Source organism: Callithrix jacchus, chromosome 8 (assembly GCF_049354715.1).
Source record: "Callithrix jacchus isolate 240 chromosome 8, calJac240_pri, whole genome shotgun sequence".
Lineage (NCBI taxonomy): Eukaryota > Metazoa > Chordata > Mammalia > Primates > Cebidae > Callithrix > Callithrix jacchus.
Window position 1 is genome coordinate 13928344 of NC_133509.1, and position 26666 is coordinate 13955009.

General features: G+C 48.3%; 1 long non-coding RNA gene across 2 annotated transcripts in view; it reads left to right on the forward strand.

Annotated features, from left to right (window-relative positions):
- Nucleotides 1–15270: 15270 nt before the first annotated feature.
- The window catches only part of LOC103795536 (uncharacterized), a 48718-nt gene continuing 37322 nt past the window's right edge, over nt 15271–26666 (forward strand). For both annotated transcript variants that reach the window (XR_013520767.1, XR_013520768.1), the window contains exons 1-2: nt 15271–15378; nt 16601–16738. This is a non-coding gene — a long non-coding RNA (uncharacterized LOC103795536). The remainder of the gene's footprint in view (nt 15379–16600; nt 16739–26666) is intronic.

Here is a 26666-nt window from a genome sequence, read left to right on the forward strand (position 1 = left end):
CACCATCCTTGCAACAACTCTGCATGTCATGAACCTCACTCTTCCCTCCCACTCTTTTGAGTTCTGTTCTACTCTCTCTCAGAACATATTACACACACTTCCAACAAGTGGCAGGGCATAAAGAGCACTGATCCATTAGGGTCCGAGGGCAAGTCTGTTCGTATCTGTTTTTCTTCCCCTATCTGGAAAATTGAGATAAAAATAAATGCTTAAGGCTGAGGTAGAGAATCTCAAAGTCACAGTGTGCTTTATAGAACACCATGACATTTTACATAATTAATTCCATAGTAAAAAAAAAAAAAAGAACAAATTTGTGGAAGGAAATATGATTATATATCATATCTGTGGGGTATCTTATTTAAAAATTACACACAGAGCCGGGTGTGGTGGCTCACGCCTGTAATCCCAGCACTTTGGGAGGCTGAGGTGGAAGGATCACCTGAGGTCAGGAGTTCGAGAACAGCCTGGCCAACATGGTGAAACCCCATCTCTACTAAAAATACAAAAAAATTAGCCAGGCGTGGTGGCGCTTGCCTGTAATCCCAGCTATAGGGACTGAGGCAGGAGAATCACTTGAACCCGGCAGGTGGAGGTTGCAGTGAGCAGAAATCGCTCCACTGCACTCCAACCTGGGTGACAGAGCGAGACTCTGTCTCAAAAAAAAAAGTAACGACAAAAAAACCCACAAAAATTACACACAGAAATCAAGAAAATGCTTCCCTTTCACTTTATTCTTTTCTCCATAAACTGGGCAAAATCTCACCATATGATGCTCCAGGCAGGACACCCAGGTACCCTGTGTCCCACGGGCGCCCAGTTTGAGAACTCCTGGGCAGGAGCGAGGAAACCGGGGTGCCAGCCCCTGCTTGGCCTTTACCTTGCAGTGTGACTTTGGACGAGTCACTCACCTGCCCTGGGCTTCTCTTTCTCCCTAGACACAGTGAGGGGTGGGGGTAGCTAGAGATCATCTGAGGTCCTTTTGAGTCCCTGCCTTCCAGGATGAACTTGACGCCTGTACCTCAGTGTCACATCCAGGATCTGCATGGGCTAGGGTCAGGTTGGAAGTCATCCTTCCCTCTGATCGCCACTGTGCCTCCACCCCCGCCCATGGGGAACCTTAAAGGGAGCTCTTGGGCCAAGGAAATGCTGCATCCCTCCCTGAGCGGAGACCCCCATCTCCCTCTGGCTCTCCAGTCCAGGCCTCAAGCCCCTAAATAATTGTCTGAGGGGGAGCCAGGCTATTAAAGTAATTTACATAGTAATGAACACAGTTCCATTAGCTGATTCCTGGAGCCAGAACACTCTGCCTCTATTTCCCTTTAGGGGTCCGCCGTCCCAGGATGGGACTGGGGTTTGGCTGGGGTTTGACTGCAGAGCAGGGAAAGGAGGAATTTTCCATGCTGGTGTGTGGCAGCTCCACACCCAGGGAAGAGGAACAATGACTGTATGAGGGCCCAGCTGGCTGGGTAATGAAGGCTGGGGCAAGGAGGTGCCTCGTGAGCACTCAGGGTCTGAAACCCTGAGAAGAAAGACAACCGAGAGGCAGCCGCGTGTATTCCACAGCCTGGGGCCTGCTGCCTCCAAGAAGTCCCTGTTCAAGACGGCATAAAATGTCGCATGTCCTTCTGGGCCTCCTGATGATAAAATCTGTGTTTGACCATACAAAGCTACAATCTAGGTCATCACCTTTGATCCTGGGAGGGAAAGCCTGTCTTCTTCACTTCGGGGATGAGGAAACCGAGGCCCACACAGGTGAGGTTCCCAGGGTTACACAGCCTGGAAGTAGCAGAGGGGAACTAGAACCTGGATTCCCAGACAGAACCCAGCTTCTCCCCACTTGGCCAGGGGTTTCCTTTCCTTTCCTTTCCTTTCCTTTCCTTTCCTTCCTTTCCTTCCTTTCCTTCCTTCCCTTCCTTCCCTTCCTTCCCTTCCTTCCTTCCTTCCTTCCTTCCTTCCTTCCTTCCTTCCTTCCTTCCTTCCTTCCTTCCTTCCTTCCTCCTTCCTCCCTCCCTCCCTCCCTCCCTCCCTCCCTCCCTTCCTTCCTTCCTTCCTTCCTTTTTCTTTCTTTTTTTTTGAGGTGGAGTCTCACTCTGTCATTCAGGCTAGAGTGCCATGGCATGGTCTCAGCTCACTGCAACCTCCAACTCCCAGATTCAAGCGATTCTCCTGCCTCAGCCTCCTGAGTAGCTGGGATTACAGTCACCTGCTACCACGTCTGGCTAATTTTTGTATTTTTAGTAGAGACGGGGTTTCACCATGTTGGCCGGGCTGGTCTCGAACTCCTGACCTTGTGATTCAACCGCCTTGACCTCTCAAAGTGCTGGGATTACAGGCGTGAGCCACTGCGCTGGGCTGGAGTTCCTTTTTGAAGGAGTTTGTGAGGGAGGGGCGGGAGCACACCCCAGCTAGAGGGAATGGCATAGGCAGGAGAGCAGAGGGCAATTGGTGGCTTAGCCCTGGTATGTGATGTGCGTGGCAGGAGTGGGGCAGGGGGAGTCAGGGGGCAGCCAGGCCAAGTGAGGGTTCTTTGGCCCTCAAGCCCCACTGGCTTCCTGCCCTCCTCTGCGGTTCCCTCCAAAGCCCCTCTCCTTGGGGCATCTGAGGGGCTAGTTAGGCTTTGGGTAGGGGTCGCCAGGGGACTGAGAGCCCAGAGCACCCCACGTCGGTACTCCACAATCTGTGCTCTCCTGTACCCTGGGCACCTGCCCTGACCCTTGCTCTTGGCTGGAGGTAGGGGCAGTGGGGCTCAGTGCTGCTTTCCTGGAGGCCTGGGGACAGGGTCGGGAGAGTCACACCAAGGGAGTTGGCAACTTCTCCGTTCTGGGCCTCCCTCGCTCTTTCTAGACAATCATGGGGTGGGAGCCAGAGACAGCTGAAGCCCCTTCCGGACTGGACTCCCCATTTCAGACAAATGACTTGGCTCCCCAAATGAGTTCTGCTCCCCAAGAACCTGAAACAAGGATCTGAGTGCATGGAGTTCATTTGGGGGTGAGAACGCAGGGTGGTTAGGAGCAGGTGCCACCATCGGCAGCTGGGGCCCATGCCTCCAGGGAGTCCCGGGACACGTGAAACACGTGTCTTCGAAATCTTCCTGTCTGAGGGACAGGAGGCTGGGGTCTTCAGCCCCCAACTCCTGTCTTTTGTTGAGGGTTGCTCTGGGGAGCACAAACTTCCCAGCGTTTCTGGCCAGCTCCACCTTGGGGCAGCCTCCTCCTGCAGCCAGGAAAGGTATTCAAGCAGAGAGTGGTAGGGGCTTGCCGTGGGCAAGAGGGCAGCTGTGCGTAGGTAACAGTGCTTCCAAAGGGAAGCTGCCATGGAGAGTGCGCTCCTACACACTCAGAGACCTGCAGGGCCACCAGCGGCGTGTCCTGGGTCACACCACCAGTGAGCAACAGGCCACACTGAGAAGCCAAGTCCCCTGCTCATCAGTAGGGCTCCTCCTGCCATGGTGTTTCTCTTCTTATCTCCTCTCCCCCATGTCGTCTGGGTCCGCATCTGCCTTGTTCATCCCCCCGCAGGTGGCTTAGTAGCAGCACGTTGGCAGCACATATACATGTCTTGGGAAAAAAAAAAAAAAAAAAAACACCAAACGATTTGAATCTGTGAACCTTTGAGCCCTTCTCTGAAAAGGGCCTTGTCGTCTCCACGTTTCCACTCCAGTTCTTGACCCAGTGTCAGCACAAGGTAGGCAGTCGACGCGCAGACGAACTGATGTCTTGGCCAGTTGTGTGTGCGATGGGGCAGTTCCTACACCTTCTTAACTGTTCCCTCCTTTGAAAAATGGGTGCAGGGTCAGGTGTCTTGGCTCACACCTGTAATTCCAGCACTTTGGGAGGCTGAGGCAGGCAGATCACTTGAAGTCAGGAGTTCGAGACCAGCCTGGCCAACATGGTGAAACCCCGTCTCTACCAAAAATGCAAAAATTAGCTGGACATGGTGGTATGTGCCTGTAATCCCAGCTACTCGGGAGGCTGAGGCAGGAGAATCGCTTGAACCCCGGAGGCGGAGGTTGCAGTGAGCTGAGATCGCACCACTGCCTTCCAGCCTGGACAACTGAGCCAGACTCTGTCTCAAAAACGAAAAAAAGAAAAACAAAAATGGGTACAAATGCCCACTCTGCCAACTCTCTTGGATTGTTGTATCAGATATTCAGCAGGATGCATGGAAAGCACTTAGCATGTGCTCAACAAATGTGTGCGCCTATGAAGAACGTTTGGGAAACTGCACGGGGCTTTCACACCAGAGGGAGTGGAGGCAGTGGCCAAGGTTAGCCGACAAGAATGCATTCTGAGTCAAAAGAACCACCTCTTCCCTGGCTGCCTGCCTCTCGCCCTCCTCCCATCTCCCCCACAACCCACATTCCCAAGTCCCCGAAGATCATGAGTCAGGTTTTCCACCTCCTGCGATTTCAGCTCCCTGCCAGCCAAGCTGTTTTGCAGACCCAAGTCGATAATGACAAATTCTTCCCTCCTCACCCTCCACTGGCAAAACCACGGAAAGTATTTGAAACACGCAGCCTGGGAATGTGCAAACTTCCATTCGCCAGGCTTGGCAGGGACCGGCAATTTCTCAGCCAGCATTTTTGACTAAGACTTCTGCTGCTCAGGTTTCCAATGAGCTCATCAGCCCAGTCCTCCTGCAGTGTTTATACCTCTTTTTTCCTTCAGAAAATTAACCCTACAACAGATTCTGAATCATTCAATCCCTAGGAGCACAGCGCCCTTGTTGGTGGAGGCGTGGTTTCAGACGTACCTCAGGAGGGCTCCTCTGAGCACCCTTCAGGGGCCTAGGTGGCCTGAATCAGAGGATTCTTTGCTGAAAAGGACACCCAGAGGTCTTCCCTTCCATCTTTTGCTTTTGTAAAGATCCGGTTAATCTATTTCAGGTCTCTGCAACTCTGTTTTAAAAATATCCTCCCAGTGGGATGAAGGAAGGGAGAAAGGATGAAAAGACCGGAGACTCTGAACCTAGATACACCTGGACGTCAGTTGCACTGCTGTCTCCACCCCTTTCTTCATCTGCAAATGGCAATAGTAATCCCCACCTCCAGGTTATTTGGCGGTCTCAGCGGCCCCCTATGAACGCATCTAATACAATTTCTGCCTACAGTGGATGTGCACTAGTTTTCTCTCTTCCTCATTTCTTGGTCACAGATTCTACTTTCTCATCACAATGTTATTTGGTGAATGAATGAACGAAGGTCTTCTTTATACACCCAAATCCTCTCTGCTCTTGATGATCCCCTCCTTCTCCTCTCAAGTTGACAGTTCAAGGACATGCATCGAATAGCCACTGAGCATCATTGGAGAGCAGAGCTAGGTCTCACAGACTCCCTGATGACCACAGTCCCTGTTGCAAAGGGTTTTCTGGTTTAATGAGGGTACAGGCACCAGGGGAAACAAGAGGATGGACGAATGTTGTCAGCTGGAGAGATGACTTATTTTGCTCACCCACTTACACATTTTACTTCCTTTCTGAAATAAGCATTTACTATGGGAGAGCCTGGCCACCCTTCACCCCTGGAGGTGGGTCTGGGGGCTTCTTTTTTTTTTTTTTTTGAGACGGAGTTTCGCTCTTGTTACCCAGGCTGGAGTGCAATGGCGCAATCTCGGCTCACCGCAACCTCCGCCCCCTGGGTTCAGGCAATTCTCCTGCCTCAGCCTCCCAAGTAGCTGGGATTACAGGCACGCACCACGATGCCCAGCTAATTTTTTGTAATTTTTAGTAGAGACGGGGTTTCACCATGTTGACCAGGATGGTCTCGATCTGTTGACCTCGTGATCCACCCGCCTCGGCCTCCCAAAGTGCTGGGATTACAGGCTTGAGCCACCGCGCCCGGCCCGGGTCTGGGGGCTTCTAAAGGACATTCTTTTCGTTTGACATCCTTGATTCTACTTGCTGTGAAGTGAGCTATATAAGTGCTTTGGAAATTAAAAGACATGATTTCCCTCTGCCTTGAACACTCTTCCCATGTCATTCACCTTGAGGGGTACCTTTACAGGTGAGGTGGCTTCTCTTCGGCCAAAGGCAGTTTTCTGTAGAAAAGGGTGGTCATGAACTTTAGCAACCAACACTCACAGCAGTGGAGAGATGGGGGACCCAGACATGTCATGTGTAAGGGGCTTGGGTGGGGCACCCACAGCATCCACTGTGGGGGTGGGGGCCAGGGAAGATTAGGAAGGAGCATCTAGAACTCCACCAGCTTTTTGCTGAGCTGTATACAAGGTTCTATGAATGTGTCCCCATCTTTCCGTCTTTTGTTGAAAATACTGAGAAGGACCAAGGAACACAGCAGAAGTCACACAGCTGTGGGTGGGGCAGGGCCACTGTCCAGGGAAGGAGGACTGAATGGGCTTTAGGGAGATAGATGGGTGCAGGTCTGACAGAGGACAGCATGGAAGGAGACTGACCCTTCCCCACTCAGCACCCAGAGTGTCCTGCCATCATTTACCCCTCCCTGCCCCCCGCCCCAGGCCTAGCACGTCTTTCCCTATGTCTTAGTTGGCTTGGGCTGTGGTAACAAAATACCACAGACAGGGTAGCTCATAAACAGCAGAAGTCCGTGTCTCTTCTGGAGGCTGGGAAGTCCAAATCTGCACTAGGAGATTTGGCACCTGGCGAGGACCAGCTTCCTTGCAGACAGCTGTCTTCTCACTGTAACCTCATATGAAGGAAGGGGAAAGGGGTCTCCCTTGGGCCTGTTTTATGAGACACTAAAATTCCATTAAAGAGAGCTCTATCTTCATGACCCCCTAAAGGTCCCACCTCCTGATGCCCTCATCTTGAGGCTTAGGATTTCAATATATTAAATCTGGGGGAACACACGTGCACACCACAGCACCCTTTGCTCAGCGCCTTCTGCCCTTAGAAGGCACAGACCCACCCGGATGCGAGGACGTGCGCTGCCTCCCTGAGCTGACTGGGGACTATTAAAACAAGAACTTCATATTTTTTTTGGCGGTGGGGTGGGTGTGTTCCAAGTATGTCGCTCGGTGCCTTGGCTTACAATAGGTGTCCAGTACATTTTACTGAGTAAATAAATAATAGATTCCTTAGTTTTTCTATGGATTGGACTGGGGAAAGACCCTCTCTGATGTCACCCATTCATCAAGGGCTGCACTCATGTTCTTGTAGGGTCTGGGCTGTCTCTGCCCTCTGTGGTAACACTGCCAGCCTCAGCCCAGCTAGGGCTGAAGCCTTCTCCTGGCCCCACAGAATCCTGCATGGAAGCCTCAGGCTAGGGTGACCAGTGGGACGTAGCAGGACAAAGGGCTCCCGCTGGCGAACCGACTCCACAGCCTTCATTTATATGAAATGTGACTACATCACTCAAAACCTAGTGCCTGGCCTTGGTCGGTGCAGGTAATGATGATGTAGGCTCATTTATGCAAGATTATCCTTTTATCACATTTCCAGACTCATTTATGAGGCTCATGTTTCTCCCCGAGGGCGTCATCAAGCAAGTTAAGTTGTACTATTTCCCTCCTGCAGCGAACTGGCGGGAGCCTCCCTCGTTGACGGATGAGGCCGGCTGCCTTTGCCAAATAGGGTCGGCGTGATAGATCTTTTACTTGTGAATATTATAGCTGGAAATTAGCATGTTTATTGAGGTAGAATGTGTTTGTTTACATTCCACTACCCATGGCATTACCTCTTATGACCTGACTTATTTAGTTGAGGATAAGCACAAATGATCCGCATTTTGGCACCCACAAAAAATTAATGAACTTTCAGATATAGAATTCAGCCTTAAGTAAACACATCAGTGAGGTGAGTGGGGGCAGAGGGGCTGGGAAGGGGGCTGGGGAGCTGGGTGCTGAGCCAGGTAGCCCTCCTGATGCTCTGCTCTGATCTGGAAGGGGCAGGAGGTCAGGGGTGGAGGAAGAAGTGATCCAGCATCCCTGAGCAGTGCCCAGGGCGAGTGCCCCACATGTCAGCTTTATCGAGGTGGCTTCTGGGTGATGGAGGAGGGAGCTGAGGGAGGACCTGGGTTGTGGACCCCTTTCCTGGGGAGTTTCCTGGGCTACCTGTGTCTTTGATCGGGAGTGAGAAGCCTGGTCCAGGCTGCAGACCTACAATGGGGAAGGAGGATACATGCACAAGGGTGATGAAGACCCAGGTGAGTGATTGACACACTCAAGAGTCCAAGCCACCACCTGAGCCTGCTCCTTTCCTAACCCTTCCATCTGCTGTGTCTGTGAAACCCAGCTTTTCTCTCCACCCCAGGTTTGGTTATAGGCAGCATGATCTGGGGTGAAACACTTTCCTGTTTTAGAAAAGGAAACTGAGGTTCAGAGAAGAGAAAGGATTTGGCCAAGGTCTTGGAGGCAGAGGCAAACCAGAAGCCTGACTCCCAAGTCCCCTGCTGCCCCCGATGTAACCGCCCAAGGGTTCACCTTGCCTGCTGCCGAGACAGAGCCAATTCATCAAGACAGGGGAATTGCAATAGAGAGAGAGTAATTCACACAGAGCCAGCCATTTGGGAGACCAAAGTTTTATTATTACTCAAATCAGTCTCCCTGAGCATTTGGGGAGCAGAGTTTTTAAGGATAACTTGGTGGGCTGGGGGAGGCAGTGGTCCAGGAGTGCTGATTGATCGGGGTGAAATCATAGGGAGTCAAAGCTGTCTTCTTGCACTGAGTCAGTTCTTGGGTGGGGGCCACAAGAGCAGAGGAGCCAATTTATTGATCTGGATGATGCCAGCTGATCCATCAAGTGCAGGGTCTGCAAAATATCTGAAGCTCTGATCTTAGGAGGAGTTTAGGGAGGGTCAGAATCTTGTAGCCTCCAGCTGCCTAAATCCTAAAACATAATTTCTAATCTTATGGCTAAAGTTAGTCTCACAAAGGCAATCTAGTCCCAGGCAAGAAGGAGGTCAGCTTTGGGAAAGGGCTATTGCCGTCTTTGTTGTGGCTCACGCCTGTAATCTTAGCACTTTGGGAGGCCGAGGCGGGTGGATCACAAGGTCAAGAGATCGAGACCATCCTGGTCAACATGGTGAAACCCCATCTCTACTAAAAATACAAAAAATTAGCTGGGCATGGTGATGTGTGCCTGTAATCCCATCTACTCAGGAGGCTGAGGCAGGAGAATTGCCTGAACCCAGGAGGCGGAGGTTGCGATGAGCCGAGATTGCGCCATTGCACTCCAGCCTGGGTAACAAGAGCGAAACTCCGTCTCAAAAAAAATAATAATAAAATAAAATAAATAAATAAACTATATACTATAAACTAAGTTTCTCCCAAAGTTACCCTATGCCCAGGAATGAACAAAGACAGGTTGGAGATTAGAAGCAAGGTGGACTCAGTTACCTTAGGTCTCTCTTACTGTCTCAGTCCTAATTTTGCAAAAGTGGTTTCAATTCCTCCCGTTGGGGTTTGAACACCTTAATCTTAAGGTGTAGGCTGTGAAGATGGGGAAAGGCCCTTGATCACTCTGGCTTCTTCCTGCTGACAGGGGACATGGTGGGAATGGGAGTGAACCCCAAGGTGAGAAGAGTGGAACCGCTTTGCAACTGTCTCAGTGTACTCACGCAGGCCTGGCTGGGCTTCGAGGCTGGGAGGCAAAAGCATTCGTGTTCTCATCTATAGTTTTACTGCAGGGTTACAGTGAACAGCCTACTGTGAGGTAAATAACGAGTCCTAGGATGAGAAGTACAATTCCCAATTTTAAAACGGAAGATCTGGCAGCATTAGTGTGGGGACTTCTAACCCACAAAGAATTTAGAATGTCGTCGAAACTGCAGGAAAAAAATCCTCGAGAACAGCTAACAACAACACTGTACTATATTTCTCTTTTGAAGCGTAATTTTTCTCTCTCCAGTCTCCATTTTTATGAAAAACAAATCAGGATTGAATTGATTTGTTTACACAATAAACGTTAGTCTTACTGTACTTGGCTTATTTGCATAAAATGCAGCAAGAATAACTATTTTTCACTTAGGCTTTTAAATTGGCTTTGATAGAAGAACTCTGTTCCATGGAGAATCTCAGATAAGACTTTTTTTTTTTTTTGAGACGGAGTTTCACTCTTGTTACCCAGGCTGGAGTGCAATGGCACTCGGCTCACCGCAACCTCCGCCTCCTGGGTTCAAGCAGTTCTCCTGCCTCAGCCTCCCAAGTAGCTGGGACTACAGGCTGCACCACCATGCCCAGCTAATTTTTGTATTTTTAGTAGAGACGGGGTTTCACTATGTTGACCTGGAGGGTCTCGATCTCTTGACCTCGTGATCCACCCGCCTTGGCCTCCCAAAGTGCTGGTATTATAGGTGTGAGCCACAGCGCCCGGCTTCAGATAAGACTTTTAAAAGCTGAACCGAGCCATGAGTTTGTACACTCAGATACCTGTGAGTTTGGCAAATTCCTCTCCTCTTGAGGTCCCAAGATAACTTGGGATTTCTGGGCATGTTAGAAAGTGACATTCTTTACTTAACTGTGGGTCAGGAACCTTGTACAGGGTCTCTGTGTAATAAGGTATGAGGCCAGATGCCCCAGTGGGCTTTAATTGGCTCTATAAGTCACCTTTGATTCTTTTTTTTTTTCTGAGATGGAGTCTTGCCCCGTCACCCAGGCTGGAGTGCAATGCGGCGACCTGGGCTCACTGCAGCCGCCACCTCCCAGGTTTAAGCACTTCTCCTGCCTCAGCCTCCCAAGTAACTGGGATTACAGGTGTGCGCCATCATGCCTGACTAATTTTTTGTATCTTTAGTAGAGACGGGGCTGGCCAGGCTTGGTCTCAAACTCCTGATCTCGTGATCCGTCCACCTCGGCCTCCCAAAGTGCTGGTATCACAGGCATGAGCCACCGCACCTGGCCTCAACTTTGATGCTTTAAGGAAGCACGCCATTCCAGTCAAAGCCTTGGGAAAACAACCAGTGTCTCCAATTGTATCCTGTTACAAAAGAAAACAGATTCTCATTGCACTTATGCAATTAGCTACACTGCCATAAATTGAGAACACAAAGAGTTTCCAAATTCTGGAGAAATCAGATAGACAGGAAAATATACGCTCCAAATTTTGTTCACAGGAGTATATTTTACTCACTTGTTAAAAGTTGCAAATAGCTCTAAAGAATTAAGTTCTCTTGACTCTGAAAACAAAAGGTGTAGCAGTGTTTAACACATTAGCTGTGCATGAGAGTCCTAGAAGGTTTTTTTTCTCTATTCCAATAGCACAATTTTTAGAGTTATCTGAGACCTGCACTCAGAGTCCTATATCTGATTATAAACTGCCTTTTGAAAAGGACCAAAGCAAGATGTGGGTGGCAAAAGTCTTTAGGCACTATTAAAGCTACAATCGACTAGGAATTTCAGTTACTTCTGCGGCATTCAACAATTTTACATAACAATTATAATGATTTATCATGTATACTAAATTATATCAAGATTGCAAAAGTGTCCCACAATTTCGGAACACATACCAACAACATATTTATACAAATACAATCCAAAGAAAACCAAACACCTTTCACTCTTCGATTTGAAAGTTTTTTTTTTTTCTATCCTGATGTCACACTCTCCCAGAGTTAGTAATCAGAAACCCACATGTAAGAGCACCTGGGCCAGGTGTGGTGGCTCACATCTGCAATCCCAGAACTTTGGGAGGCCGAGGAAAGCAGATCACCTGAGGTCAGCAGTTTGAAAACAGCCTGACCAACGTGCGGAAACCCCGCCTCTACTAAAAATGCAAAATTACCCGGGTGTGGTGGCGCGTGCCTGTAGTCCCAGCTACTCGGGAGGCTGAGGCAGGAGAATTGCTTGAACCTGGGAGGTGGCAGTTGCAGTGAGCCGAGATCGCACCATTGCATTCCAGTGTGGGAAACAAGAGTGAAACTCTGTCTCAAAAAAAAAAAAAAAAACACAAAAAACACAATAACAAAAAAACAGCACCTGTTAAATTTTATAGCTGATTATAAAATCATCTTTTAAAGAGGACCAAATCGAGACAACAATTGTCTGTGGGTGACAGAAACATTTTAGGGCAGCAGCACAGTTAAAGCCACAATTGACAGGGAAATTTGTCTCTGTGGCACACAGCCATTTAACATAATAATTATTCTGATAACACATCCTAACTCATATCAGAATTACAGCAGTTTTACATAATTTTGGAACATATACCAATAATACATTTACACAAATACAGACCGAAGAACGCCAAAGATCGTTTCATATTTGACAATGCTTCCTGTGTGATTTTTGAACCAAATAAGCCAGATGTCATTTTTGGACTTTAGGGGACCTAATATCTAAAAGATTAGGCTAGAAAGAGACATAATTTATAATTTGATTTTGGAAAGTGCGTCAAATATCAAAGGTTTAAAACACCGAATATCACAAAATAGAATCCTAGGTCACCATAAGTCAATCATTTGGCTGAAATGATAACTCCAAATTTTTTTTAAAAAAGAAAACCTTTACTCTGATAGAGGAGACTGAGTTTTCCAAACAAGACTCAGTAATGACAGCATGAGACCAACCGCCTTGGTGCCTCTTTCTCCTCCCTTTTTGCCCTGCCGTTTACCCAAAGAAGAAACAAACCCCTTTCGTTATCATTCAACATTACCTAAAAATCATCTTCAAAAGAGGAAACCAGATTCCATGTTTGCATTAGTGCATCTTTAATGTTAAAGGTAGTTTTTTAAATAAAATTTAATATCTTTATCCAGTTTTAATTAGCTTGACCATAAGGTTAAGAGTTTCATAAACTCTTTAGAACTCTTTACAGTTTTCCATCTACTTTTAATTCCTGGGGTTTCACGAGGAAAACAGAGGGATTCCCACCCCACCCCTCCACGGCCGCCGCCGCAAAAACGGGGTCTGTGGCGCCTCTTCTGTTTTTCCCAATGAGTCCCAGGCTACCAGAAGTTATCTTAAGTCCTCTCATGTGTGTGCATAAAGAGTGGCAAGCCAAAAAAAAAAAAATGGAGAAAAATAATTCAGTCAACTGAGGAGACACCTTTATCTAGAAAAACAAGTTCCAAGAAGAGAAAAACATAAAGGCCTTTAACCTATACCCATAGCTTGTTTACCCACTTTACATTAAGCTGACTTGTAACCGTAGCACTCTTTAAAAAATCCTTTAAAATTTTTTTATTATGTGACTTTAGCCATATCAAGGGGCCAATATTTTTGGCTTCTGAATTCCACCACAGGTGACTTTCCACTGAAATCAATCAGTTTTAACTAAGGTTATATGTTAACCATGGACACATAGGTAGGTGTCTCAAAGGGATGGTAAGCAGTTTCTTTCTTTCTTTTCTTTTTTTAAATAAGATTTAGAAGCTCCCCCAGGTTAGTTTAGGGAAAGGAAAATTCAAGATAGAAAATCAGAAGCTATCCACGGGCAGGGTGTGTGGGGGGGACCCTCAATAAATGGCAAAATTACATAAATAAAAAACCAGAAAGGAGTCATTGCAGAAGCAAAGAATAGAACCCAGGCTGCCATTGTCAAAAACAAAGCCTTAGCTACTGAGTTAGAGCAATGAGCAGTTTCTATTGGGTCTTCTCGGAAGGAGCCTAGAGAAGCCGATTTCAAGCTTGCAAAGGCTTTTTTAACTGCTCAAGATAATTTTTAGGCTATGTATGACATGAACTCCCAAATTCCTGTCCTCCTGATGGTTAAAACCAAGATAAAGGATCCCCACATGGTCACGAGGTTAAACTCTTAAGGACACAAAACAAGACAGAGAAATTTCATCCAGTATTGTTTTCAGAGACCCTCGGCAAAGTTTGTAACTGAGCAGCCTGGCAGGCTTGAGAAGCGGGCTTATAGGTGTTCTAAAGCCACATGCTAGCCTGCGATGCCCCTCTCTCCATTACAGAACCAGAGAGACAAATTCTTAGCACAAAGTACAGCAGATTTGCTACTGCCTAAGACCGGTCTCACAAATCATTTTTCTATTAATCAGACCCTTGCGGAAAGACAGACAGTGACGTTTACTGTTTACTCAGTAGAAGAAGGTGCAGGAGTCGGACCCTCTAGGATACTGCTTCAGGGACCCATAAAATTTTGTCACCTGTGTCTGGCAGGCAGATGCCTTTAAAAGCAATTAACTACAAATATGCCTCACTACAGATGAGGAAACCAAGGCAAAGAGAGATTTGGAGATTTTCCATGATTTTCCAAGGTCACACAATGAAACGAAGGGACAGACGTTTCAGGAGCAGATTCTTGCATTTCCAACACACCAGAGCTGTCATATACAAATCTCCTCCCCAGTCTCTCTGTACTGCTATGGGCATCGGCAAACGGACTGGCTGTTTAGGCACTGGAGAAGCAGGCAGATCCAGGGCCTGCTATCTATGAGAAGGAGCTAGGAACATGGGGTCTTGGATCCTAGTGAAGACCCTGAGGTGGGGAAGTAGATTGGAGCTGGAGACAGACAGGAGGGCGAGAACATAGCTGCAGGCTGAGGAATCCCTCCTGGTAAGAAGGGAGGTGAGCAGATAGCTCTGACCAGCTCGGAGATCAAGTTTTTAATACTCTGATAGGGCAGGCAAGCCAGTACTATCAATTATGGATAGCTTTCAGCAGCAGGTAACCAAGACTCAAAAAGCTAAGGCTTAACAAAAACAAAACACCAAAGATGAGGCGTATCTTTCTCTCTTGCACTGTGATATCCAGAGGTGATCAGAACTGGGGCCACAACTCCAAGGTAGCATCAAAGACTCCCGTGTCTCCTAGCTTCCTTCTCTGGCAAGTGTCTCTGCTAGTGGCTTTCACCCTAAGGTCACCTTGTAATCACAAGGTGGCCATTAGCTCTCCAACCATTGGGGCCACATTCTAGGTGGGAGAAAGGAGGAGGGGAAAGGGTGCCTGTCAGCAGAGTCAGCTTCCTTTTTTTTTCTTTTGAGACGGAGTCTTGCTCTTGTTGACCAGGCTGGAGTGCAATGGCACAATCTTGGCTCACCACAACCTTTGCCTCCCAGGTTCAAGTGATTCTTCTGCCTCAGCCTCCCGAGTAGCTGAGATTACAGGCATGTGCCACCACACCCAGCTAATTTTTTGTATTTTTAGTAGAGACAGAGTTTCTCCAAGTTGGTCAGGCTGGTCTTGAACTCCCGACCTCAGGTGATCCACCTGCCTCAGCCTCCCAGAGTGCTGGGATGATAGGTGTAAGCCACTGCGCCCGGCCATCAGCTTCCTTTTAAAGGAGACTTCTTAAAAGGAAGCACGCAGGAAGGGAACAACTTTGGCCTTTGCCTCACTGACCAAAATTGGTCATGCGGGCACCCGTAGCTGTAAGGGAGGTTGGGAAATGTAGGTTTTATAGCTTGTACATGGCTGCCCCCAGTCAGGGCTGTGTGAACAAGGAAGGGACTCGTAGATAGGGGGAGAACGGACCACAGTCTCTTGACTCCTTCCCGTAATTTGCAGGTGAGTACACGGAGGCTCAGGGAAGGAAGCAATTTGTCCAAGACTGCCGAAAGTCAAGGGCATCATCTGAGCCCAGACTCCACCATTGCTGCTTCTGAGACTGGTGTTTCTTCCGCCATCTTACCTCTTCACTCGGTAGCCACACACCTGGCCCCAGACAATAACGTCATTCTTTGTTAAGCATTAACTCTGCACCAGGTACTACGATAAGGGCTTTTGAAGCTTGTTTTCATATAATCTCATAACACTGTTTGAGGTGAGTGTTACACAATTCCCATTTAAAGAGGAAGCAGCTAAAGTAGGTGACTGTTGCAGGTCACAGAGCTGGTAGGTGCGGAGGCAAGCTTCAAACCAGGCTCCCAACCCAGGCTGCGAGCAGTTAGCGCTTGTGGCTAAAAGGATCCAGGGGCAGCCCCGGTAAGCTGCTGAGTGGAGGTGGGTCTCACTCAGTGACTCTGTAGTGCCAGGAATGCCTTTAGTCGGCCCCCAGTAGTTGGGCGACAAGCCTGGCATCAACTGAGGGAGCTCCCAGCCCCCCGCCCACCTGGCCCGCCTCCCTCTCCACAGTTCCCCATCCCAGCCAATTACTCCTAATGGAGTGATATGAAATGTAACTAACTTGGGGAAATATCTGTATACTTTAATTAAATCAGTTTGCAATTAGCCATCTGAGTAATGAGGCTAAGGTGTTTTATCTCCCTGTGAGCCAGCCGGCTAGGGGAACCATAGGCAGAGGGACTTGGCATGAATAGCGTTGTCCTGGGGGCTGAACTCCTCAGGGATATGGAGGCAGGTGCAGGAAGCCACGGGAGAGGGTTTGGCCCAAATTTACTATGATTAAATAAATATGGCGCTTTAGAGAGGCGCTACTAATTTGTGGGACTGAATTTTTAATGGCCACGGCATGTTGTCGTCTTAAAGAAATAGCATGGCGTTTCATCCAAACACTTCATGGCAAAGGGCTAAAAATTACACATGTCCACTGGGCGCCCCCGATGTCCCCAGACACGGCAAATGCCTGGCTGGGCAGGTTGGCCAGTGTGCAGCCGGGGGCTTTCCTGGGAGGCCTGCAGCTGGGATGGAGGCCAGGATTAGGGCAAAGCAGGTGAGGCAACTGCATTGGGAGTAAAATTTAAAGAGGCACCCAAATACTCAGTAATCAAACAAGATTTTAATGTGATTATTTTTGTTTGTTTGTTCGTTTTGTTTTGTTTGGAGACAGAGTCTCGCCCTGTCACCCAGGCTGGAGTTCAGTGGCACCATCTCGGCTCACTGCAACCTTCACCTCTCAGGTTCAAGCAATTCTCCTGCGTCAGCCTCCGAAATAACTGGGAGTACAGGTGCGCACCACCATGCCCAGGTAATTTTTTGTATTTTAGTAGAGACGAGGTTTCACTGTGTTGCCCAGGCTGGTCTTGAACTCCTGACCTTAGTCAAACCGCCTGCCTTGGCCTCCCAAAGTGCTAGGATTACAGGCATGAGTCACCACGCCTGGCAGATATGTTTTTTTAATGGATAATAAACAAAATTTCAGAATTTTAAATAAAGACAAGGTCAGCAACAGTGCCACACATCACAGCCATATTGGCGCCTCGACCAAAGGAAAAGTTGGTAAGTAATCCTGCTCTTGTCTTTACTGAAAGTTTTAATATTTTGTTCATCATGGATTTTGTGCATTGATTTGGAGTTTTTAAAAGCCTGCGTTAAAACAGGATGTATCTTGATTACTGAGCCTTAGCTGTGTTTCTGGGGGGTGAGGCCTCACTCACTCCACCACTGCCCCACACCTGCCACCGGGTTGCCCCTCAGTATTTGTGTGTTTTTCGGGAAGGTGCCCATTCTGTGTGCCCCTCCAAGACCCAGCTGGGTTCTTAGTGGCTCTAAATGTCAGACTTCACAGTGGCTGAAAGGGGGTGGCACTTGGAACTTGAGACTCTTTAAGCAGAAAGCTGTTTCATGATGGCTCCAGCATGGCCCAGAGACCACTGGCATCTGGCCTGAGGTCACACAGCGGGTTTGTGGCACAGCTAGAGCTGGAGCTGGATTTTCCTGTTTCCCTATGTGGCTATTTCTCATCAGAGAAGAAACAGGCCTTTCAGGTGACCCAGGGCGAACGTCCCCACAGAGCCACCCTGCATACTGGGAGGCTCTAATAAGATGACCCAGGGCACAGAGTGTCCTGGCTACCCCCAGCAAAACCCTCTTTTCCCTTCCAGTGACTGTGCAGAGGCGGCCAAGTGACCCAGCTCTGGCCGTTAAGACATAAGCAGAAATCACTGAGTGTGGCTGTTGGAGACAGACTCAGCTGCTGTCTCTCTGGCCCTCTCTCATTCCCTGCTTCATCCTGGTCTTTGCTCCCTGTCACCTCCTCAGAGGAGCCTTCCCTGACCCTCTTATCTGAAATAGCAACCCTATCAGTCTCCACTTCCTTCCTTTCTTTCTTTTTTTTTGGAGACAGAGTCTCACTCTTTTGCCCAGGCTGGAGTGAAGTGGTGCGATCTTGGCTCACTGCAACCTCCACTCCCCCGGGTTCAAGCGATTCTCCTGCCTCAGCTGGCATTACGGGTGCCTGCCACCATGCCCGGCTAATTTTGGTATTTTTAGTAGAGACATCACAGGTCATCCACCTGCATCAGCCTCCCAAAGTGCCAGGATTGCAGGCGTGAGCCATCGCACCCGGCCTCCATTCTTTTCTCTTGCCTTATTTTTTATGGCCCTTATCAATTCCTCCCTGCCATTATGTTACATAATTAATTGTACTTGCCTCCTCCACAAGAATTAGCTCCACGTGGGTAGGGCTCTTCTGTCTGATTTCAGCCTCTAACCCCAGAGTCTAGAATGGTGCTTGGCATATAGTAGGTCCTTAATGAATATTTCTTGAATGAATGGATGTACTCTGAGCCTCTAGGTGCCTGAGCCTTTACTCCTGCCTCTAACATCTGCTAGCTCTCTGTGGTGGCCAGTTAACTTTATCCCTGGAATTAGAATTTCTGCCTCCTCTGGCACAAGCTCTCAGTACCTAAGTGTGAATTACCATTATTGGCCCCTCTGTCTCCCTGCAAGAGATGTGCCTGGACGCCTCAGATCCCAGCCAGCTTGCCCTTGTGCTCTGCTACCTCCAGCTCTGTCTCACCAGATATCCAGCCGTCTCCATCCCCAGTTATGGCTGGGCACCCGGTGCCAGGGACATCCCTCCCTATCCTTCTTCATTCTTACCCTCAGTGTCATCGTCCTTGTGAGATCCCAGGCAGTGATGACACTGTGTGAGGACCTCCCTCCACCCCTGTTGGCAATACTTCAAAAGCCATTATCTCCTGGTTCTGATTTCCAAAATGGAGCCTGCCTGTAAGAAAACGGAATGAATGGCTTTGGTGTGCCAGCCTCCATTAACTGGCTACCCGAACTAATCAACAGCAGAAATGCAAGGAAATTGCTGGAGCAAATTGAGAAGCCAGATTATTTGGGTTTCTTGATTGAGATTTGGAGAATAATTATTTGAGAGTTCCATTTAATAAGCTTTGTTTACTAACTCCAGGTCCTGTTTTGATAGTTCTGCCTGGATTATTGGGGGTGGGCCCCCCCTAGGATAAATGATTTTGACATTATTGCTGATAGGGGCCTCAGAACTCATCTAACTCAATCCTTTCATTGTATACATGGAGAAAATGAGGCTCAGAGAGGAAAGGGAGCTCCTCAAGGTCTCCGGGGATTAGAGACTCCAGCCAGGGTGCTTCTACTTGTAAGGAAACAAGAGGGTCAAGAAGCCTCAGAGGGCATCTGTCTGATATGGGACATCAGTGCATCCAGAAGGAGGCTACAGACCTGAGTGTCCTCACCAGGAGAGGAAACACTGGGACAATTATCCTCGTAGGGAGAGCATGTCATTGTCCCCAGGGACCTGCGTCTTCCTTGGAAGGTAAAAATGGCTGCCACATAGGTGGCCCCTTCTGCTTGGGATCCCCGTCTTTACCTCGTAGTCACTGACAGTGCCGTGAGTCCCAGTACTTCAGAGAATTACCACGTACGAGGGGTAGTCTGGAGAAGCTTCCATGAGGCCCAGGGAGGGGACAGGAATTGCCTAGTTCTGGAGCAGCCAGGGCTAGTGTCCAGGTCTCCAGAGTCCCCGGGGAGGGGGCTGCTCCTCACTCCACACTGCCCCAGGCCAGTTCACAGCACTGAGATGTTGTCCTGGGAGGCAGTGAGCCCAGACCTGGAGGGCCCGTCCTGGCAGATGTCCTCTGGTCCTTCAGGTGAGCTGGGGAATGAGGTGAGAACGGACAGTAAGTGATCTAGGGAAGCAGAAGAGGCGAGGAGTGGCCAGGGAGGCTTCCTGATGGGATAGGGAAGGAAGGCTCAGCACCTGAAGGAGGAAAAGAACTTGGTGGACCAAGGGACGTTTGTCAACAGTGACGCTGAGCGGGGAATCGGGGTGCATGAGAGGGGTCAGCGGAAACTCACTCATTCTGCACATTTTCTGATCCTTTATTAAGTGCTGGGTTCCTGCATGTGCCGTTTCTTTTAATCCTCACAGCAAACCTTTCATTTGGCAGTTAAGAAGTGAAGTCGTTGCCTGTTCACACAGAAATGGTAGAGAAGGGATTTGAACGGGGAGTAGACGTCTCTTTCCACTCTAAGATGTGCAAACTGCTCATAGTGGATTCCTAGGAATAGGCTTTCAGAGACGGCTCATGGGTGGGCCCATTGAAAGGGGGTTCAGAGGACCAATGATATTCTGGGCCACTGCCACTGTTGGGCCCGGTTCCCTCTTTTAAATAGTCAAAGTCTCCTGACCCCTCTGATCATTCATGCCTTTGTTCTTCCCAGAAACGCAGCCAGCACCTTGTCTGCGTCAGGGGCTACAGTGACTCTTGGGGATGTAGCGGTGCCTGCTTCCTGCTGCAGCTCAAGTGTCACTCATGAAATGACTGCAGGATCCCTGACCAGCTCAGCGCAGCAACCCAGCTTCCTTAGGCTCCAGGGCTGCTCTGTCTGATGGGCACCGTGACAGTGGGTCCAGCCCCACCGCCATCTTTACCCCACACTTGCATTCATACAATCGAAGCTGACGTTAGTTCTCTTAGCAGCTGTATGGCGTCTTTACTTTTTAAATTTCTGTTTTTACATCTCTTCCTTGCAAGAAGCACCACATCTTTAGTTAGGACTTCATGTACAGATTACCAAAACCTTAGGGATTTAAAATAAGGACCTGCTATCACATCAAGTGTCCCCCCTCCCATACTCGTGCTCCGGCGATTGATTGTTTGAACCTAAATGGGAAACTTCTCATTTTTTATCTGTTCAATTTCACTTGCTTCCATTCGGCCCATTTTTTGGTAGCCTATTAAAACTTTTCCAATCCAGATTTCGTCACTCAAGGGCTTCTGCCCATGCCTGGGGATGCAGAAAGTTTGCCTTTAGAGTCTTCATAAAAGGGAGTAAAAAGCAGAATAGAACAGACATAAGGATGGGTCTATACAGTTTAACCAGAGACCCCCCTCTAATCAATTGCTCCATATTCTGTGTGCAGGGTTGATTAACCGCCTGTGAATCTGCATGTTTAAACTCTCTTTTTACCCCACCTCTCCGCTTTGTTCACAAGTCCAACAAAAGAGACTTTCAAAATGCTTGGCAGAAATAAAAATGCATTAGGCCTAAAGCATGTCATCAGAAGGGAAGCCAGGTAAGTTTGCGGTAACTTTTCTTAATGAATCCTCCCTGACTTTTAGCAGTTACCGTTTCTTTTCTAACTGCTTGTATACTAGGAGAACACTATTAATTGCAAAAGAAAGTTCTCCAAAGAGCAGCAACCACTTTGCAGGTCACGGATGACATGATTCCGTGCAGCTGGAGATCCAGCTTCCCCCAGATGCAGGAGGTGCCGATCTGGCAGAAACTAGTAAAGAAAGCTGCACCGGGGAGGGTGTGCCAGGAGCAAAGCCACAATAGCATTCTGTGAGAAGACGATTAAAACCCCGAATCTGGGAAAGACGGTGGAAGCAGAGAAGCAGAATGAGCTTGGACCTTTGATCCTACCTCAAGATTGAGGCCATGAGAGAGTGTGGTCCGGTGAGCACAGCTCCAGCTGAAGCCCGAGGCCCTGGACCAGACGTAGGTCACACACAATACATAGGCACACTGGGAGCTAAAGGCACCAGAAGGTGTGACAGCAGCTGGAGCTGGGGGGCATCCTCAGAGCCATTACACTTGCCGTCACTCAAAGAGGCTGGCTTTTTTTTTTTTTTTTCCAAAGTCTCACTCTGTTGCCCAGACTAGAGCTAGAGTGCAATGGTGCCATCTCAGCTCACTGTAACCTCTGCCTCCCAGGTTCAAGCAATTCTCCTACCTCAGCATCCGGAGTAGCTGGGATTACAGGTGCCTGCCACGGTGCCCGGCTAATTTTTGTATTTTTAGTAGAGACAGGGTTTCATCATCTTGGCCAGGCTGGTCTTGAATTCCTAACCTCGTGATCCATCTGCCTCGGGCTCCCAAAGTGCTGGGATTACAGGCGTGGCACGCCTTGCCACGCTGGCTTTTTAATACAGATGTGTCCCCTCAAATCCTGGTTAATTGCCCCTAGGCATCGTGCCTGCAAATCTCAATACAGCCACCAGAGGCAGCATTTGCCCTATTTGATATAGGTTGAGTTTTCCAAAGCTTGCCATCTGGTGGCTGCTATTGGAACCACAGGACCGATGCTTAGAGGAGACAAGTTGGTTAGGATGACACTGTAGGATAATGCTTAGGCTAAATTATTCAATTTGCAAAAGAGTGTGCCAACTTACTTAATGTTTGCAAATTCACAGTAGCCATAACGGTTCTGAGTGTTGAGAAAGCCACCGATGGTGGGGAAACAAAGACAAAAAACAATGGAAATAAATTAAATAGGAGTATTTGTGTGTCGGTGATAGATGGAAGGGTTTGTTCAGATAAGACCAATGACAAAAGGCAGAAGTTGAGAAGGAAAGGCGAATGGGTCACCTAATGAGATTGGAGGAATTTCTGAGCCAGGCATCAGACCTAGCTAATCTGTCACTCCTGGGGCCTCCCTCACCTTGCCACTTAATTTAGTTCAACAAGCTTGAATTGAATACAGAAGTGTTTCTCAAGAGGTGGCCAGGCCTGAGCGATCCAAGAGTCTGTTCTTCATCAAGCCTCTCAGAGTTTGTCCCCTGACTTCTGTGACATGCTTGGGGAAGGAAAGATGTCTTTCTACCTCATGCATTTTTTAAAATAAAATTTACATTATTTTTAATTGTAGTCAAATATATAGAACATGAAATGTACCATCTTAGTCATTTTTAAGAGTACAGATCAGCAGCTTTTTGTTTTATTTGAGACGGAGTCTTGCTCTGTCACCCAGGATGGAGTGCAGTGGCGTGATCTCAGCTCGCTACAACCTCCGCCTCCCAGGTTCAAGCGATGTTGAGATTACAGGCATGCGCCACCACACCCAGCTAATTTTTGTATTTTTAGTAAAGATGGGGTTTCACCATGTTGGCCAGGATGGTCTCAAACTCCTAACCTCATGATCCCCCGTGACCTCAGCCTCCCAAAGTGCTGGGATTACAGGCAAGAGCCACCATGCCCGGCCCAGATCAGTGGCATTAAATACATTTATATTATTGTACAGCCGTCACCACCATCCACCTCCAGAACTTTTCATCTGCCCAGACACAAACTTTGAACCCATTAAACCTGAACTCCACACCCCCTTTCTCTGCAGCCCTACCAATGACCATTCTACTTTGTCTCTATGAATTTGACCCCTAAGTACATTGCATAATTGGAACCATACAGTATTTGTCTTTTTTTTTTTAAGAGATGGAGTCTCACTGTGTTGCCCAGGCTAGAGTGCAATGGTGTGATCATGGCTCACTGCAGCCTTGAACTCCTGGGTTCAACAGATCCTCCCACTTCAACCTTCCAAGTGCTAGGACTACAGGCACAGGCCACCATGCCTGGATTTTTTTTTTTTTTTTTTTGTAGAGGCAGTCTTGCTATGTTGCTGAGGCTGGAGTATTTATTTATTTATTTTTTGAGGTGGAGTTTTGCTCTTGTTGCCTAGGCTGAAGTGCAATGACATGATCTTGGCTCACTGCAACCTCCACTGGCGTATTTCTCTTTTTGTGACTGGCTTTTTTCACTTAGCATATTGTCCTCAAAGTTCATCCATGTTGTGGCATGTGACAGAATTTCCTTTCTTTTCAAGGTTGCATAATATTCCATTAGATGGCTAGACCACATTCTGTTTACACATTCATCTGCTGGTAGACATGTGGGTTGCTTCTGCCATTTGGCCCCTGTAAGTATTGTGGTTAGGAGCTACGGTACTGTGCAAATCTCAGCTTTCACTTCTTTTGGGTTTATACCCAGGAGCAGAATTGTTGAATCACATGGCAATTCTATTTTTAATCTTTGAGGAACTGCCACACTGTTTTCCAAAGCTGCCTCATGCCTCTTGGTGAGGAAATGCCACCCACTTAAGCCAAATACAGAGTCCTCCAAGGAATGAAAGGCTGAGCATTCCCGAGGTGGAATTCCATCTCCAGCTGGAAAGGAAGGGCTTGTATTTTTCCAGTTGTACCTTTTGCTTCTCCCCCTCTTAACTCCCACCCTGAACATGAGTAGAACCCATCTATTTAAGCCACATTTTAAATACTCCAAGGCTGGAGTGAAGAGCCTCAGTTTCCTGGTGGGATTGGAGGAGGCAGAGGCCCAGGTAGCGAGTTGGGGAGCATTGTTCTCTGTCCGCAAGAAGCCTAGTCCTCTTGACCCTGGAGGAATCTGGGATCCAGACTGAAAATTGATCAGATATGGATGGAGAATACAAGCCAAGAGGTGATGGAAAGACATAAAACCAGTCTCTTCTACACATTTGGCCTTGCCTTGCTGCAGACAGGACAGCTAGCTCCTCTCACCACCTGCAGGGGACAGCCTGGCACAGAGGCAAGTGCAGCTTTGGAATCAGAGCGAGCTGGGTTTAAATCATTCTTCTGCTACTCACTGGTCCTGTGACCTCAAGTATTCCTCCACTTTGAGACCCATTTCATACTCCTCAAGACTGGTGATGATCATGTCGAGTTCTTAACTTTTGTTGTAAAGGTGACATGACACAGCATCAAGCCCCGTGCCGAGAACTTAGGTGTTCCATGGATGTTCCCTTTCTTCCTCTTCGATCCTTTCCCAGTCATTGACTTAGATCATGTTCTCCCAGTTTTCTTCTCTCCAGGCTGCCAGGTGCACACTTGAGCACTGATCTTAGCCACCACGGCTCCACTTTTGACTATTTTGTGTCAGTTTCTGGGTCCACATGTGTAGCTCAGATTCATCCCTCTCAGTCCTCCCTATCCAAAGTGTGACTGAGGATGCGGGGTTGAAACCAGCCCTCCTGGAGCCAGTTCCACTGCCAGGCAAGCCAAGTGCACTCTGCTCCACTCTGTCTTCCGGGTGCAGACTCTGCGGGGAGTTTTGGTTCTGCCAGCCACAACCTGGCCAGCCCCGTCCCTCATCTGGCTTTTGTTAGATTGTGTTACAACCTTACTGTTACTTAACTGTAGAGGACTTTGGGATGTGCTTGCTGTGTGTGTGTGAGAGAGAGTCTGTGTGTTAATATCAACTTGTGAGAGATGCCTTTGGCGCCCACACATTCAACAACACCCACACTCACAAAAAAAGAAGCGGGGGAGGGGAGTCGTTTTTATGGGAGATAACATAACTGCTTGCAATTTGGCTATTCATTGTATCTTTGGCATTTTATGTACTGCATTAGCGGAGGCAATTTCATGCATATGGATATAATGCATTAAGTGGAGGCATTTAAATATAGTGAAACTAATTTTATGATGATTAGTTGAAGGAAAACATTGCATTCGTATCATCTATATAGAAGCCAATTTGCATGAAAATGCCCAAAGTTGCTATGCCAACATTTTCTGTGCTGCTGGTCGGGGTCGTCTCTGAGTCAAGACTTTGTATTAAAAATCGGTCTCCAGTGCCCATGTCTTTTAATTCATTGCAAGCTGTAGGCCATTTGCTCACAAAGCGCTCGCAGTAAAACAAATGAATAGCTAAAATACTCATTTGCATGATTCCCATTTGAAAACGATTCCCCTGAAATTAAAAAAGCGTGTTACTCGGTTGTGAAGATGGATGGGCCAGTGAGGCGGGCAATTAATATTTTCAGCGTTCTCTTTAAAGCCCTCCCAAGACTGAGAACAGCACATGCCAGACAAATTGGGCCCCACAACAGTTTCAGGGCCTCGGCGGCGGCAGCTTGCTTCCACTGCCTCTCCTTTATTGTCTCACTTACATTATGCAGTAATTAAAACTATTTACCATTCCTACTTATCCGCCATCTGCTACCACGGAAGGTTCCTCTTCTTTAGAAAGCCTTCTCAAAGAGCGGCAAGAACAGGGGAAGGCTTGGCGCTGACTGTGGAAGGGGTTCGCGGGGGTCTTCTCCTGCCCCTGCTGTGCCCACCGATCCCTCCATGAAGCCAAGGCAGCGGGAGGTCATGGGGTGTGAAGCTGAGTTTCTGAGTGAGTTGGTTGTATGTAGGGTGGAGGTGTTAGGGCACAGCTTCCTCCACCTTTGGGAAGGAGTCTCTGCTTAGATCCGGGGTAATCTATATGTCAAGGGAGAGCCTACTCCTGGATCCTCCTGCCGGTAACAGCTGAAAGGGATCTGGGAGCTTTCACCATGCAGCTGGTCATCAAAGCCACCAATTACAGTTGTACAGGTTGTTCACTGCACAAGCATAACCAACCCAGGGAATTGTGAAGGCTGAAGTATATCCTGTGATCTGTTCACCCATCTGAGTGGGTTGGGGACTCCTTGTGGAGTCTGTCTGCCCCAAGGGTGCATCATCAAATGCACACAAAAGGAATTCTGTGACCTAGCTGGAGCCTTGTCCAAGGGAAGCCATTTTGAAAGCAACCAAGTCTCTGCCACCTTTTCCATGCCAAATGATAACCTCCCAGCCTGGTCATTCTCCCACGGGACCTTGCCTTGCGCAGGCTTAGTATTTGCTTGCAGGGCTGAGCCAGGCTGTCCAAAGAGCAGCCTCCTCTGCAGGCATTTCACCTACCTCCTGCGCCCAGCCCCCAAAGCCAGCACAGACCATGTAAGGAGCAGCCGAACACAGCAGGAATGGGAACTAGCTCTCTCACCGGGACACGGGTGTGGGCCCGGAGCTTGCGGCCTTGCAGCAGCTGGCAGGGCCTGTTTGGAGAGGGCTTTCTGCGTCCTCTTCTTTTCAGAGCCCACCCTAGTGCTGGGCACACAGCAG